At 44.6% G+C, this 15,167-nt stretch overlaps 2 protein-coding genes and 1 long non-coding RNA gene across 3 annotated transcripts in view; 1 reads left to right on the top strand and 2 right to left on the bottom strand.

Annotated features, from left to right (window-relative positions):
- Positions 1-15,167, bottom strand: part of GDAP1 (ganglioside induced differentiation associated protein 1) — a 440,350-nt gene that overhangs the window by 313,077 nt on the left and 112,106 nt on the right. The window lies entirely within an intron of this gene.
- The window catches only part of JPH1 (junctophilin 1), a 176,020-nt gene that overhangs the window by 100,145 nt on the left and 60,708 nt on the right, over positions 1-15,167 (top strand). The gene's annotated exons all lie outside the window — the stretch shown is intronic.
- The window catches only part of LOC138641465 (uncharacterized), a 46,979-nt gene that overhangs the window by 9,761 nt on the left and 22,051 nt on the right, over positions 1-15,167 (bottom strand). The window contains exon 2 of the long non-coding RNA XR_011313859.1: positions 14,990-15,068. This is a non-coding gene — a long non-coding RNA (uncharacterized lncRNA). The remainder of the gene's footprint in view (positions 1-14,989; positions 15,069-15,167) is intronic.

The raw sequence follows: 15,167 nt of genomic DNA, 5'->3' as shown, positions 1-15,167 counted from the left end.
GGCCTACCACACACTACGCCACCATGGACTCAGATCCTGCAGTGCCAGACGTGTCCCACTGCTTAAGCCAGTACATGTCCGGGCCCGTCTGAAGTTTGCTAGAGAGCATTTGGATGATCCAGAGGAGTTTTGGGAGAATGTCCTATGGTCTGATGAAACCAAACTGGAACTGTTTGGTAGAAACACAACTTGTCGTGTTTGGAGGAAAAAGAATACTGAGTTGCATCCATCAAACACCATACCTACTGTAAAGCATGGTGGTGGAAACATCATGCTTTGGGGCTGTTTCTCTGCAAAGGGGCCAGGACGACTGATCCGGGTACATGAAAGAATGAATGGGGCCATGTATCGTGAGATTTTGAGTGCAAACCTCCTTCCATCAGCAAGGGCATTGAAGATGAAACGTGGCTGGGTCTTTCAACATGACAATGATCCAAAGCACACCACCAGGGCAACGAAGGAGTGGCTTCGTAAGAAGCATTTCAAGGTCCTGGAGTGGCCTAGCCAGTCTCCAGATCTCAACCCTATAGAAAACCTGGCATGTATGCCATATAGTGCTGCACCTATTCGGAATGTATACTATGTATACACATGTATGCCATATAGTGCCTGCACCTATGTTGTCTGTATACTGTGTGTATACACATGTATGCCATATAGTGCCTGCAGCTATGCGGACTGCATACTGTGTATACACATGTATGCCATATAATGCCTGCACCTATGTGGACTGTATACTGTGTGTATACACATGTATGCCATATAGTGCTGCACCTATTCGGACTGTATACTATGTATACACATGTATGCCATATGGTGCCTGCACCTATGTTGTCTGTATACTGTGTGTATATACACATGTATGCCATATAGTGCCTGCACCTATGCTGACTGTATACTGTGTATACACATATATATGCCATATAGTGCTGCACCTATTCGGACTGTATACTATGTACAGGTCCTTCTCAAAAAATTAGCATATAGTGTTAAATTTCATTATTTACCATAATGTAATGATTACAATTAAACTTTCATATATTATAGATTCATTATCCACCAACTGAAATTTGTCAGGTCTTTTATTGTTTTAATACTGATGATTTTGGCATACAACTCCTGATAACCCAAAAAACCTGTCTCAATAAATTAGCATATTTCACCCATCCAATCAAATAAAAGTGTTTTTTAATAACAAACAAAAAAACCATCAAATAATAATGTTCAGTTATGCACTCAATACTTGGTCGGGAATCATTTGGCAGAAATGACTGCTTCAATGCGGCGTGGCATGGAGGCAATCAGCCTGTGACACTGCTGAGATGTTATGGAGGCCCAGGATGCTTCAATAGCGGCCTTAAGCTCATCCAGAGTGTTGGGTCTTGCGTCTCTCAACTTTCTCTTCACAATATCCCACAGATTCTCTATGGGGTTCAGGTCAGGAGAGTTGGCAGGCCAATTGAGCACAGTAATACCATGGTCAGTAAACCATTTACCAGTGGTTTTGGCACTGTGAGCAGGTGCCAGGTTGTGCTGAAAAATGAAATCTTCATCTCCATAAAGCATTTCAGCCGATGGAAGCATGAAGTGCTCCAAAATCTCCTGATAGCTAGCTGCATTGACCCTGCCCTTGATGAAACACAGTGGACCAATACCAGCAGCTGACATGGCACCCCACACCATCACTGACTGTGGGTACTTGACACTGGACTTCAGGCATTTTGGCATTTCCTTCTCCCCAGTCTTCCTCCAGACTCTGGCACCTTGATTTCCGAATGACATGCAAAATTTGCTTTCATCAGAAAAAAGTACTTGGGACCACTTAGCAACAGTCCAGTGCTGCTTCTCTGTAGCCCAGGTCAGGCGCCTCTGCCGCTGTTTATGGTTCAAAAGTGGCTTTACCTGGGGAATGCGGCACCTGTAGCCCATTTCCTGCACACGCCTGTGCACGGTGGCTCTGGATGTTTCCACACCAGACTCAGTCCACTGCTTCCTCAGGTTCCCCAAGGTCTGGAATCGGTCCTTCTCCACAATCTTCCGGTCTCCTCTTCTCTTTGTACAGCGTTTTCTGCCACATTGTTTCCTTCCAACAGACTTACCATTGAGGTGCCTTGATACAGCACTCTGGGAACAGCCTATTTGTTGAGAAATTTCTTTCTGGGTCTTACCCTCTTGCTTGAGGGTGTCAATGATGGCCTTCTTGACATCTGTCAGGTCACTAGTCTTACCCATGATGGGGGTTTTGAGGAGTAATGAACCAGGCAGGGAGTTTATAAAAGCCTCAGGTATCTTTTGCATGTGTTTAGAGTTAATTAGTTGATTCAGAAGATTAGGGTAATAGGTCGTTTAGAGAACCTTTTCTTGATATGCTAATTTATTGAGACAGGTTTTTTGGGTTATCAGGAGTTGTATGCCAAAATCATCAGTATTAAAACAATAAAAGACCTGACAAATTTCAGTTGGTGGATAATGAATCTATAATATATGAAAGTTTAATTGTAATCATTACATTATGGTAAATAATGAAATATAACACTATATGCTAATTTTTTGAGAAGGACCTGTATACACATGTATGCCATATGGTGCCTGCACCTATGTTGTCTGTATACTGTGTGTGTATACACATGTATGCCATATAGTGCCTGCACCTATGCTGACTGTATACTGTGTATACACATATATTCCATATAGTGCCTGCACCTATGCGGACTGTATACTGTGTATATACACATGTATGCCAAATAGTGCCTGCACCTAATCATCGGTAACTTATGATGAGCGAGCGTGCTGGGATAAGGTGTTATGATTTTCTGAGTACGCCTTTTGTATTAATAGAGTAACTTCGCCATGCTCAAATAATATGTTCGTGTCCCCGCAGCTGCATGTTTCGCCGCTGTTCAACAGCCACAACATATGCAGGGGTTTCCTGTTTGTTAGGCAACCCCTACATGTGTTGCGACCGTTGTACCGCCTGAGACATGCAGCCACGGGGACACAAACATATTGAGTACACCAAAGTCACGCGTTAGCACCCGATCGTGGCAGCCAACACCTTATTCGAGCACGATCACTCATCACTAGTAGAAATACATATAAAAATCAAGGTACCCCGTATATACTCGAGTATAAGCCGACCCGAGTGTAAGCCGACCCCCCTAATTTTGCCACAAAAAAACAGGGAAAACTTTATGACTCGAGTATAAGCCTAGGGTGAAAAATGCAGCAGCTACCGGTAAATTTAAAAAATAAAAATAGATACCAATAAAAGTAAAATTAATTGAGACATCAGTAGGTTAAGTGTTTTTGAATATCCATATTGAATCAGGAGCCCCATATAATGCTCCATAAAGTTTGATGGGCCCCATTAGATGCTCCATATAATCCTGCATAAAGGGTAATAAGGGCCCCATAAGATGCTCCATATAGATATTTGCCCTATATAGTGCTGCACAAGCGTTATAGCCCCATACAGATGCTCCGTACAGTCACTTGCCTCATATAGGGCTGCACAAGTGTTATGACCCCATAAGATGCTCCATACAGCCACTTGCCCCATATAGTGCTGCACAAGTGTTATGGCCCCATAAGATGCTCCGCACAGCCACTTGCCCCTTATAGTGCTGCACAAGTGTTATGGCCCCATACAGATGCTCCGTACAGCCACTTGCCCCTTATAGTGCTGCACAAGTGTTATGGCCCCATACAGATGCTCTGCACAGCCACTTGCCCCTTATAGTGCTGCACAAGTGTTATGGCCCCATACAGATGCTCCGCACAGCCACTTGCCCCATTTGCTTTTGCTGCCATAACAAAAAAAAAAATCACATACTCACCTCTCCGTCGCTCAGGACCCCGGCACTTTTACCTGCTCCTCGTGCGGCTCCGTCTTTGGCACTGACGTTCAGCAGAGGGCGCGCACTGACTACGTCACCGCGCCCTCTGACCTGAGCATCACTGCCAGAGGACGATGAAGAAGGAGCCGCACTGGAACGAGGAGCAGGTAAATATCGCGCAGCGCTGCGCTCCCCCTCCCTGTATACTTACCTGCTCCTGGCACTGTGTCCCTGCTTCTTCCCCGGCGCTGCATCTTCTTCCTGTATTGAGCGGGCAGCGTTACCGCTCATACATTAATGAATATGCGGCTCCACCTCTTTGTGAGGTGGAGCCGCATATTCATTTCTGTAATGAGCGGTACCATGTGACCGCTCAGTACAGGAAGAAGCTGCAGCGCTGGAAGAAGCAGGGACGTCCAGGGACCGCGCCGGGAGTAGGTGAGTATAATTACACTGCCCCCGCCCCCCCTCACCCGCTGACCCCCGGGTATGACTCGAGTATAAGCCGAGGGGGACTTTCAGCCCCAAAAAATGGGCTGAAAATCTCAGCTTATACTCGAGTATATACGGTACTTAGTTGACACTCGTTTGGTCAAAGAAGCCATGCTACCATGACAAGGTGTGCGCAGTCAGGATGGCCCCTAACTCTGGTCACTCCCCTCCCTATGTGCCAGCAGGCCTCACAATAGGTAGATAGGACCCAGACCTTACTGTTTTACACATGACTTTGGAAAGATAATAGACAAGATGCACAGCCCAATGAGGAGGGCTGTAAAGGGGTTGTCCAGTCTGTGTGACTGTAGACTTATGAATCCCCCCAGTGCACACTCTGTGCTGTGGGGATTCGCCGGTTTCTGAGTCGGGACTGGAGGGTACGTATGTGTTATACATACTCCCGGGCAATGTGCGGTGCCTTGCTCTCCACACAGATTATGTGGCCGACCAGTGGGTGTGGATGACTCCAAGCATACAAGTGTATGGGGAGCAAGGCTGCGCCCACTGGTCGGGAGTATGTATAACTCATACGTACCCTCCTGACGCAGGATTCATAAGTCTGTAGTCTCTGTCGGTTTGGACCAGACAACCCCTTTAACACCGTCAAAACTACAACGAACTAAAGTGAAACCAAAAATATGGGCCAACTCACCTTTTGGTGTACCTGTAATATGTAGGGGCACATTCACACTGTGGACACCAGCAGACAAACACCACCTAAAATAACTGCAGAGAATAGGTTCCCTGCAATAATCAGTAGTAACAATGTAAAAACCATCAGGTACTTATCTGACACGCGTTTGCGTGTTTGTTTTTATTCTAGGTCGTTTGTCTATTAGTGGACACTTGGTGAATGTTCACCTACACATTGCACTTACACCAGTAGATGTGCCAGCCCATTTTTTTGGCTATGTATGTGTGTATGTGCATGTATACCATATAGTGACCTATGCGGACTGCATTCTCTGTGGCTGTGAATGTGTATTAGAAGACGGTGGCAAAAAAGTTTGGTTCGGGTACCCGAACTTGATCCCAAACCTCATTCAATGAATGGGGGACCAGAACATACGGCGGTTCCCACGCTGTCATCTGTGTGACACTCTGGGAAACACTGGCGGTAACCTTACTGAAGTCTCTGCCAGTCAGAGCTGCTGGGTATTGTGGACCATTGCTTGTTCCCACACTGTCACGCAGAGGACAGCGTGTAAGCTAGCGGCTGTGACCAGTGGTGACAAGGTCACTGCCAGTCAGGTTTCCACTGATGAGAATTTTCACCAGCTGGTGAATGTGCATAGTATGAAATATGTCGCTGAGATATGTAATTAGTGCAGTGCTTGTGTAGCTTACTGTGCAGTGCATGTATCAAGGTAATAAATAAATATATGAGAGAAAATATTCTGTGGGGTCCCCCTTATTTTTAATAACCAGCTGAGGGAAAGCAGACAGCTTGGGGCTGGTATTATTATTTTGGGAAGGGGCCAACATCCATGAAGCTTCCCAGGCTATTAATAGCTCACAGCTGCCTGTATAGCCTTTATTGGTTATTAAAAGTGGAGGACCCCAATGATTTGAGGTCCTCTCAATTTTTAATAACCAGCAAATGGTAAGTAGACAGCTGCAGGCTGATATTAATAGGCTGGGAAGATGCCATGGATTTTGGCCCCCTCCCAAACTAATAACACCAGCCCTCAACCACCCCAAAAATGGTGCATCCATTCGATGCACCAATTTTGGCACTTGGTCTCTGGTCATCCTGCTTGCCCTGATATATTGGCAAGCGGGGTAATGATTTTGGGGTTGATGTCAGCTGTGTAATGTCTGTTGACATAAAGACCAGGGGTAAGTAATGGAGAGGCGTCTATAAGTCCTTTAATTGTACAAAACACTCCCTGACCCTCTCTTACCCATTTAACACCTTGAAAAACTAAAATAATCCAAAGGAATCTGCCGTAAATCCATCTCACGGCGATCCCCAACTCTGCCAACGAGTGCCAACGCCAGTAAGGTTATCGCGGTTCACAGCCAATGAACTGTGGTAACCTTTCTGACATCACAGCAACCCAATGTGATAAATTTCTGTGTGTGATGGAGCTGGAAGTGCCCACACTAGAAACGCTTGTTGATTGACTGTTCTGCAGCCTTTCAAAAAGCTTTGTTCAGGCTTTCGGACCTGAACAGTAACATGATCTTCCGGGAGATGTACGGATCCCGAACTTTACCGTTTGAGTTCGCCCATCGCTACCCCTGGATTTATTTACCGATAAGGCTGGGTTCACACTGCGTCTAAGCAGTCCGTTAGATGGACTACGTTACACCGCGGCATAAACGCGGTGTAACGCAGTCCGTTACGGCCGCCATTGACAGCAATGTCGGACGCATCGCTAGCGCACGCCCACAATGAGCGTGCACTAGCGATGTGCCGTCATTGAGTGACGGACCCGGAGACGCGGGCTGCAGCGTTTCCGGGTCCGTCACTGCTAGCGCAGATAGAGCTAGCAGCTGCTCTATCTGCGCTAGCGCGATGTAGCGCCGGCACTTGCGCTAGCAGCAGCCCGTTAGCATATGTGCTGAACGGGCTGCTGCTAGCGCATCGGCAGCGCAGAAAACCCTAATATCTCCTACCTATATTCTTGGCTTCGTATGAGGGTCTGCTGTAGCTGGTTTCTAAAATTCTATTTTACTGTTGGGGTCATAGCGAGTCCCTATATTTTGCTGTCCTTGTGTTATGTTGCATAAAGATCCTATTTGTGCAAAATTGTTTTTCCAGAATGTTTCTACTTCTGATTTCAAAGTGTATTGTATAATCCTTTATTACGTTTCCTTCTGGGTTGCAGAATTAAGAGAGAAACCTGCCATGTTACCCAGAGAGAAGTGACCGTGTTGAGCTGAAGCGTTGTAGAGAGATCCAAGGGGCACTGATTGTCCGTGATCTCTCATTGGCTTCTTCTCTTCCTGGGGTCAATTTACTATTTATCCAGACATGTTATCAACCCATGCCTTTACCTTAGCTTCAGGCCTGCTGCACACTGCTAGGTGATCAGGCCAGTCCCGCAGACCCCCAACATCTGGCATTGTCGCCTTCTATGGGCCAGTTTATGTACTATGTAGAAAATGACTCCCCCAGTGAAGAATAACAGAAATATTTGTACTGGATTCTCCCTTTAAGGCTTTGGCTCTGTGGCATGGTAATGGTATATATCTTGTATACATAGGAAGTCCAGAATGTGACCGTAGGAAGCACCGATCCTGCAGTAGTGTTCTTCCTTTCTTCCAGCCCTCGTTCCCCATTCTTGCTCTTTTTATCTGTAACTCGCTGTCAGGAATGGAGTAGAGCTATTTCCCTCTTGAGCCTGCTGATTAGATTTTGGCCGTGTCCCTAGTGTTTCTCGGTCTCTCACAAGCACTGCTTCTCTGTGCCTGGCCATCTGTTCTCTGTCCTTCTTGCTATGTGTCCTACCCACTGCCATTTGTTGGAAGGATTTCATTCCGCACTATTTTTGTACTGGACACGTTGTAGCTGCAGGGATCGGACAGAAATGTCACAGCCATGTTGCTAGTTTTTTTGCTTTCCATTGTGCTTTTGAAATACACCTTACAATGACACAAATTACACACCATTTCCCTGATTTGTTACCGCTGAGATCTTGCCCAAACCCTGAAAATCAGACTCTAATTTCTGTGACACCAATCTCTGCTGTAGGTATTGTGTATTCAGGCATGTAATGTTGGATCCCAGCGTTGTGTGTCACTCCACTGTACCCAGTGCCCCATACCACGGCAGCCATGCTTGGCATGATGTACGGTGGACCAGGGCCTCCGGTGGTCCTCCACCATAAAGAACATGGGACAGCTGCTAAGTGCATTATTATTCTTTTTTCCTTTTTTTTAATAGCAGTATGCAGGCTTGGACTGACCCACAGAATAGGAGAATCCTCCGGTGGGCCCCTTCCCAAGAGTAGGCCACCTCTCTTTTGTACAAAGGCAGCATCTTATTCATTTAACGATCTACCCAATTCAATTGTTCTATACATTTGTGATTGAGGATAATGTCACATTTGCAGGAAGCTGAAAAGTGGGGCCCTGGAGTTGGCTACTCGTCTGCCCTTGGCACCCCAGTCCAACACTTAGTATGAGAGGTTTTTTGTTTTTTTTCGGGGATGAGTTGTGTTTGTCAGTGGTGCCACTTTGGGCTTCATATAAATAACTTGATATATCCAAAAGGTGTCCAAAGAGTAAAAAGTGACTAGCAATTCAAAATAGAAACATAAGAAAGAAGAGAGGCGGGGGAGCTCTTGGTGTGATACCCGATGCTCAAATGGAGGATATTGAGAACAAAGTACACTAACTTGCAGTGGTTATGCTGCCGGCATAACCACGTTTTCAGAGCCTGCGGTGCTGAATGTCATCCCCGCTTCCATGTTCGGGGGTTAACCGGTCATGTGGATCAACACGTGATGCTGATGTCACCGCAGGTCCTATGTTTTACAGGTCCTGCAGGATGGTAGATGGTTTGCTGGGATCATGCTGCACCCAGCCGCTCGCCCAAAGGTGTAAATTGCAAGGAAGGAAAGGTATGGCTGATTAGGGCACTCAGACTCACTCCTGAGCCCTTCCTATCTTAGCAGTGGACACTGCAGACTCTTAGGGTACCGTCACACACTGCCATTTCGATCGCTACGACGGTACGATTCGTGACGTTCCAGCGATATCGTTACGATATCGCTGTGTCTGACACGCAGCAGCGATCAGGGATCCTGCTGAGAATCGTACGTCGTAGCAGATCGTATGGAACTTTCTTTCATCGCTGGATCTCCCGCTGTCATCGCTAGATCGGTGTGTGTGACACCGATCTAGCGATCTAGCGATGCGATCCAGCGATGCGTTCGCTTGTAACCAGGGTAAACTTCGGGTAACTAAGCGCAGGACCGCGCTTAGTTACCCGATGTTTACCCTGGTTACAAGCGTTAAACTAAAAAAAAATAAACAGCACATACTTACATTCTGGTGTCCGTCAGGTCCCTTGCCGTCTCTGCTTCCCGCACTGTGACTGCCAGCCGTAAAGTGAAAGCAGAGCACAGCGGCTGTGCTTTCACTTTCACTTTACGGCCGGCAGTCACTGAGTGCGGGAAGCAGACTGCAAGGGACCTGACGGACACCAGAATGTAAGTATGTGCTGTTTGGTTTTTTTTAGTTTAACGCTTGTAACCAGGGTAAACATCGGGTAACTAAGCGCGGTCCTGCGCTTAGTTACCCGATGGTTACCCAGGGACCTCGGCATCGTTGGTCGCTGGAGAGCTGTCTGTGTGACAGCTCCCCAGCGACCACACTACGATTTACCTACGATCACGGCCAGGTCATATCGCTGGTCGTGATCGTAGGTAAATCGTATAGTGTGACGGTACCCTTAGGCCGGTTTCACACGTCAGTGGCTCCGGTACGTGTGATAAGTTTCCTCACGTACCGGAGACACTGACTCATGTAGACACATTTAAATAAATGTGTCTCTGCACATGTCAGCGTGTTTTCACGGACCGTGTGTCCATTTGCAAAACACAGACATGTTCGTGCTGTGGGAGCGCACGGATCACACGGACCCATTAAAGTCAATGGGTCCGTGTAAACACGTACCGCACACGGATGCCGTCTGTGTGCCATCTGTGTGCGTTTTTCCTGTCATAGGGTTAAAATTGTAAAAATTGTTGCAATAGACGGACACACGGACAGCACACAGACCCTAAAAACGTACTTACGGACATCACACGGATGGCCTACGTGAGCACGCGGACACACTGATAACTCCGGTACCGATTTCTCCGGAATTATCAGGACCTGTGAGACTGGCCTCACACAGCGCACTGCCACACAGATCTCCTCTATCCAGATGTTCTCTTTTGAGAGATCTACTTATATTACTATTGTGTGTCTTGGTCTCAGCCGTACCTTTCCTTCCTAGCACTTCAAAATAGATACACACAGATTTGAACTGACGTGATAAGACGCTGAATGACGAGAACCGGAATAGTAAGCTAAATAATTTTACTTTATTAATACATGATGAAAATATCAGAAGCTGAGCAATGTTACTTTAACAAAAACAGAGTGCCCTAACTGTGCTGTGCCATAATAAATACAGTGGGGAAAAAAGTACCGTATTTTTTTGGACTATAAGACGCACCAGACTATAAGGGTAAGTTCACAGAGGGCTTTTTTTTCCTGCAGCAAAACCTGATCATCTTGGCAGGAAAGGAGCTGCGTCAAAAACGCAGGTTTAGGTGCGTTTTTGGTGCGTTTTTTTTTTTTGTTTTGTTTTTCCTCTTTGTCCATGCTTTGTCCTTGTATTTTCAGCAGCAAAAACACAGCAAATAATGATACCTGCGTTTTTGCTGCGTTTTTTTAACACCCATTCAAGTCAATGGGTGAAAAACGCTGAAAGAAGTGACATGCTCTATGTCCAAAAAAGGCCGCAAAGCACAAAATACTGATCAAGCAAAAAACTAATGTGTGTGCATGAGATTTCTGAAATCTCATTGGCTTTGCTGGTATTGTAAAAAGCAGCTGAAAATTTGCATAAAAAACGCCCTGTGTGAACTTACCCTAAGACGCAACCAGGTGTTTGAGGTGGAATATAGGGAAAAATATCTTTGCAGCAAAAAATGTGGTAAAATATTTAATAACATAAGTAACATACTATTATATGTTGTGTCATTATATACTAGTACGTTATTATGCTGGAAGCTACGGGTGGAAGCAGGTGCTGTGGGAACAGTGTGTCTGTAAAGTACAATATGAAGATGCTGGTGGGTGAGTATAAGAATGGGGGCATAGGGCTTATATTTAAAGCACCACTCCAGCACTGAAAAATAATACAGGAGTGTTGCTTTAAGATCCCATGTGAGAACTATAACGTCCAGCATGTCCTTCAGATGCTATGGCATGCTGTGAGTTATAGTTCACCACAGGAGTGGCGGAGTGCTTTTTTGTGTGTTGTAGTGACTAACTTTAATTCTTAGTTGTTCAGGCTTTGCAGGTCCTGCAGCCAGCCATCCAGCCAGCCACACTGTGGTGAGGTAAAGAGCTGGAGCATCACATGACCACACAGAGCCCTCCGTCTTGTTACCTAAGGCTTGCAGATTCTAGTACCATGCCTGAAGGATCTGTGATGATGACGACATGAGGAGGGCTCCTCCCACATATTACATCCACACCATAAGACGCACCCTACATTTCCCCCAAATTTGGAGGAAAAAAAGTGGGTCTTATGGTCCGAAAAAATATGGTATTTAGTTAGCGAGACAACCGCGCGTGGTGGTGGAACGGGAACAGGTGAATATCGCAAGTGCCGGGGGCCAAAGCCAGCGGCGATTCCTGTACCTTGCCCCCATAGCTCGCCAGTGTCCCCGCCTGCTCAGGACACCGGCACCAGACCCCCAGCAACGAGAGGTGAGTATGTCTTTTTTTTTTTTTTTTCCAGACTTTTTTTTTTTTTTTGAACAATAAATTTTTATTGTAGTTTGCATATATGATACAGGAAAAGAAGAAACTTTAGTATTATCATATAGTACATTGCATCATAACAAGGGGGTAACAGTCCTTAATTTATGTTCTGGTAACTGGCAATAAACTTAAGACGAGTCATATCAAAGGACGAGTGTAACAGCGACAAAAACACACAAAATGGGGGACAAGGGTTAGGGGAGGGGGAAGGGAAGGGGGACCCGAGAAGAGGTTATAATGAATCCATACCCATTTGGGTAATTTTAATCAGAAGCCTGAGGACTACGGTTAGATAGTTGAGATACCGGAATAGCGAAAGGGGTGTGGCTGGCGTATTCCGCCCAGGGGAGCCAAGTAAGTTCAAATCTCTCTACTTTGTCAGTGAGTATAGCTGATGGTAAATGAAAAATTATGTACCATGATAGACGAGATTTAACTCCCGACAGATCCAAGCCAGATTTTTTCCAAGCCGAGGCTATAGTTTGTTTGGCTGCTAAGAATATAAACGTGATAAGGGCTCGGGAATATTTAGAAATATTGGGGATACGCTTGTTTAGTAGGGCTTCCCAGGGGTTTTTCCTAAGATTGATATTTGTTATTGAGCGAATCAAGTAGTATACCCTGGTCCAAAACCTTCGAGCCGTTGGGCATAGCCACCAGATATGAAGCATATCTCCTATAGAGTTACATCCCCGAAAACAGTTTGGAGAGTAGTTAACGACTGCCTTAGCTACTCTGGCCGGGGTCAGGTACCATCTTGTAAGTACTTTGTAATTGGTCTCTAGCATGAGGGTGTTAAGCAAGCCTCCAGTGGAGGAAGACCAAATCTGGGTCCATTCCGAGTCCGTCAGGGTTGAACCAATATCAGATTCCCAGCGAGAGGTGTAGCCCAGGCACCGCCTGTGAGTTGGAGAGTTGTTTTTTGTTTTTTTTTAATCGCAGCAGCATATGGGGCATCTTATGGGGCCATCAATCTTTGTGCAGCATTGTGTGGGGCATAATATTCTATGGAGCATCTTATGGGGCCATCAACCTTTGTGCAACATTATATGGGGCAGTGCTCCCCAACTTGGGTCCTCAAGAGCCACCAACAGGTCATGTTTTTAGGATTTCCTTAGTATTGCACAGGTGATTGAATGCTTGCCTGTCCAGGTGATGCAATTATCACCTGTGTAATACTAAGGAAATCACGAAAAAATGACCTGTTGGTGGCTCTTGAGGAGCAGAGTTGGGGAACACTGATATGGGGCATAATATTCTATGGAACATCTTATGGGGCCATCATTAACCTTTTATGCAGCATTATATAGGGCATATTTTAATATGGAGCATCTTATGGGGCCCATAATGAACTGTATAGAGCAATATATGGGGCGTATTTTGTATGGAGCATTATATTGGGCTCCTGATTCAATATGGATATTCAAAAACACTTAACCTACTGATGTCTCAGGTAATTTTACTTTTATTGGTTTCTATTTTTATTTTTGAAATTTACTGGTAGCTGCTGCATTTCCCACCCTAGGCTTATACTCGAGTCATTAAGTTTTCCCAGGTTTTTGTGACAAAATTAGGGGCCTCGGCTTATACGCGAGTATATACGGTATTTTTCCCCACTGTATATACAGTATCTATTTTTTTTGTTTTATTATGTTTTCACAAGAAAATCAATTTAAAATTTTTTATTTTTTTATTTTGCTTATTATAATATGAGCGTCATAACTTTATCATTCTGTATAGCGCTGTATCCGGGCTTATTTTTTTGTATAATGGGTTGTAGTTTTTATTGGTACCACTTTAGGATACATAGAACTTTTTGATTTTTATTTCATTTTTTTGTGAGGGAAGGTGAAAAGAAATGGCAATTCCGACAGTTTTTTATATATTTTTATGGTATTCATGTTCTATAAATCATAAGATAGTTTGATAATATGGGTCATTACAAATGCAGAAATACCATGAAGTGCGTTATTTAAGCTGGGGATTCAGGGTTTTTTTTTTACAATTACCATAACCCATTTTTTATATTAAGCTGGGAGTTGTTTTTTTTATTTATTTTTAACAATACATCCTGGTCCGATGGAACTTGAATAAGAGATCCTTTGATAATACACTGTAGTACTTGTAGTAGTACATTGCATTATCTAACCTTTTAGCCTCTCGGGTCCCCCTAGGATGGGAGATCAGTCCCGTCCCATCTGTGTACCACAGCCGGCTCCTGCTGCATATGGCGCAAGCACAAGTCCTGAGCCTGTGCAATCTCACTGTCATAACTGAACGTTGATCTGTGGAAATCACCTAAATTCTTGAGGTACATTTACCGTATGTCATTTTTTGCGGGCTGAGATTAAAGGGAAATTTTGTCATCAGAAAACGATGACAAAATTTCAATAAACTAATTATTTAAATCAAGTTTTTATGTAAAAAGCATTATCCAATGCTAGATCAGTGGGGTTCAACACACAGCACCCCTACCATCAGTTGTTTTATCCGACGGAGCTGGTGTGTAGTGCAATGGAGCTGTGCTTTGCAACACCGTTCAAAGTGTTAATACCTTGAAGCCACAGAAGCAAATGACCGCAGAATGTTCGGGGTGCCGTTTGTCAGGCCCCCACTTATCTCTATGTGGTGACCAAACACTCCCTTTAAATACACTTTTTAAATATTTGTAAAACTGTTTATTTTCACTGTAATATTTACCCAAAACAAAAAAAAGGAATGAATCTCAGAGCAAAATATCATAAAATGAAATTATTTCAATAATAGATAATTCATAACAGAAATCATACTATCCATGTAAGGAATAGTAGCAGGTATAGTGGCACCTAGAAGCCACGCCTGGCAATGGTTAGAATATAATTACCGTACTACAGTAAAAATAAAAATTGTCCCACTGATGATGTTCAAATAATTCATATACAAAAACATATACTAGAGCTGTGGCAGGTTGACTAGGCGTTAAATGGAGGCTCATAGTCTTATGCAAGTGCAATGCGGGATAAACGGATCAAGTCCATGCAGTATAAAACAGGGAGCCACAGCTAGCCATATCAAATCATGTGTGGAAACCACCTCCACAGATTAAGCTGTTTAACATGTAACAATGTATGTGGTAAAGGAGATCAGGGATGAGGGACAAATAGTAAATATAAAGTGATACCAACCTATTCGCCAGATGCGGACAGAGGCCCCGACGCGCGTTTTGCTGATAGTGCTTCTTCGGGGGGCGTGGTGTTCTTTTCACTGTATGTAAAAAAAAAAAAATCTTGCAAATTCCATTTTGGCCACTAGACTTAATATTAGACTCCTACTTCCTGTTATTCACATGGACATGACTTTTGG

This window comes from Ranitomeya imitator, chromosome 6 (assembly GCF_032444005.1).
Source record: "Ranitomeya imitator isolate aRanImi1 chromosome 6, aRanImi1.pri, whole genome shotgun sequence".
In the NCBI taxonomy this organism is placed as follows: Eukaryota; Metazoa; Chordata; class Amphibia; order Anura; family Dendrobatidae; genus Ranitomeya; species Ranitomeya imitator.
Note: the sequence above shows the minus strand (reverse complement) of the source record. Positions and strands in the feature narration are given on the sequence as shown.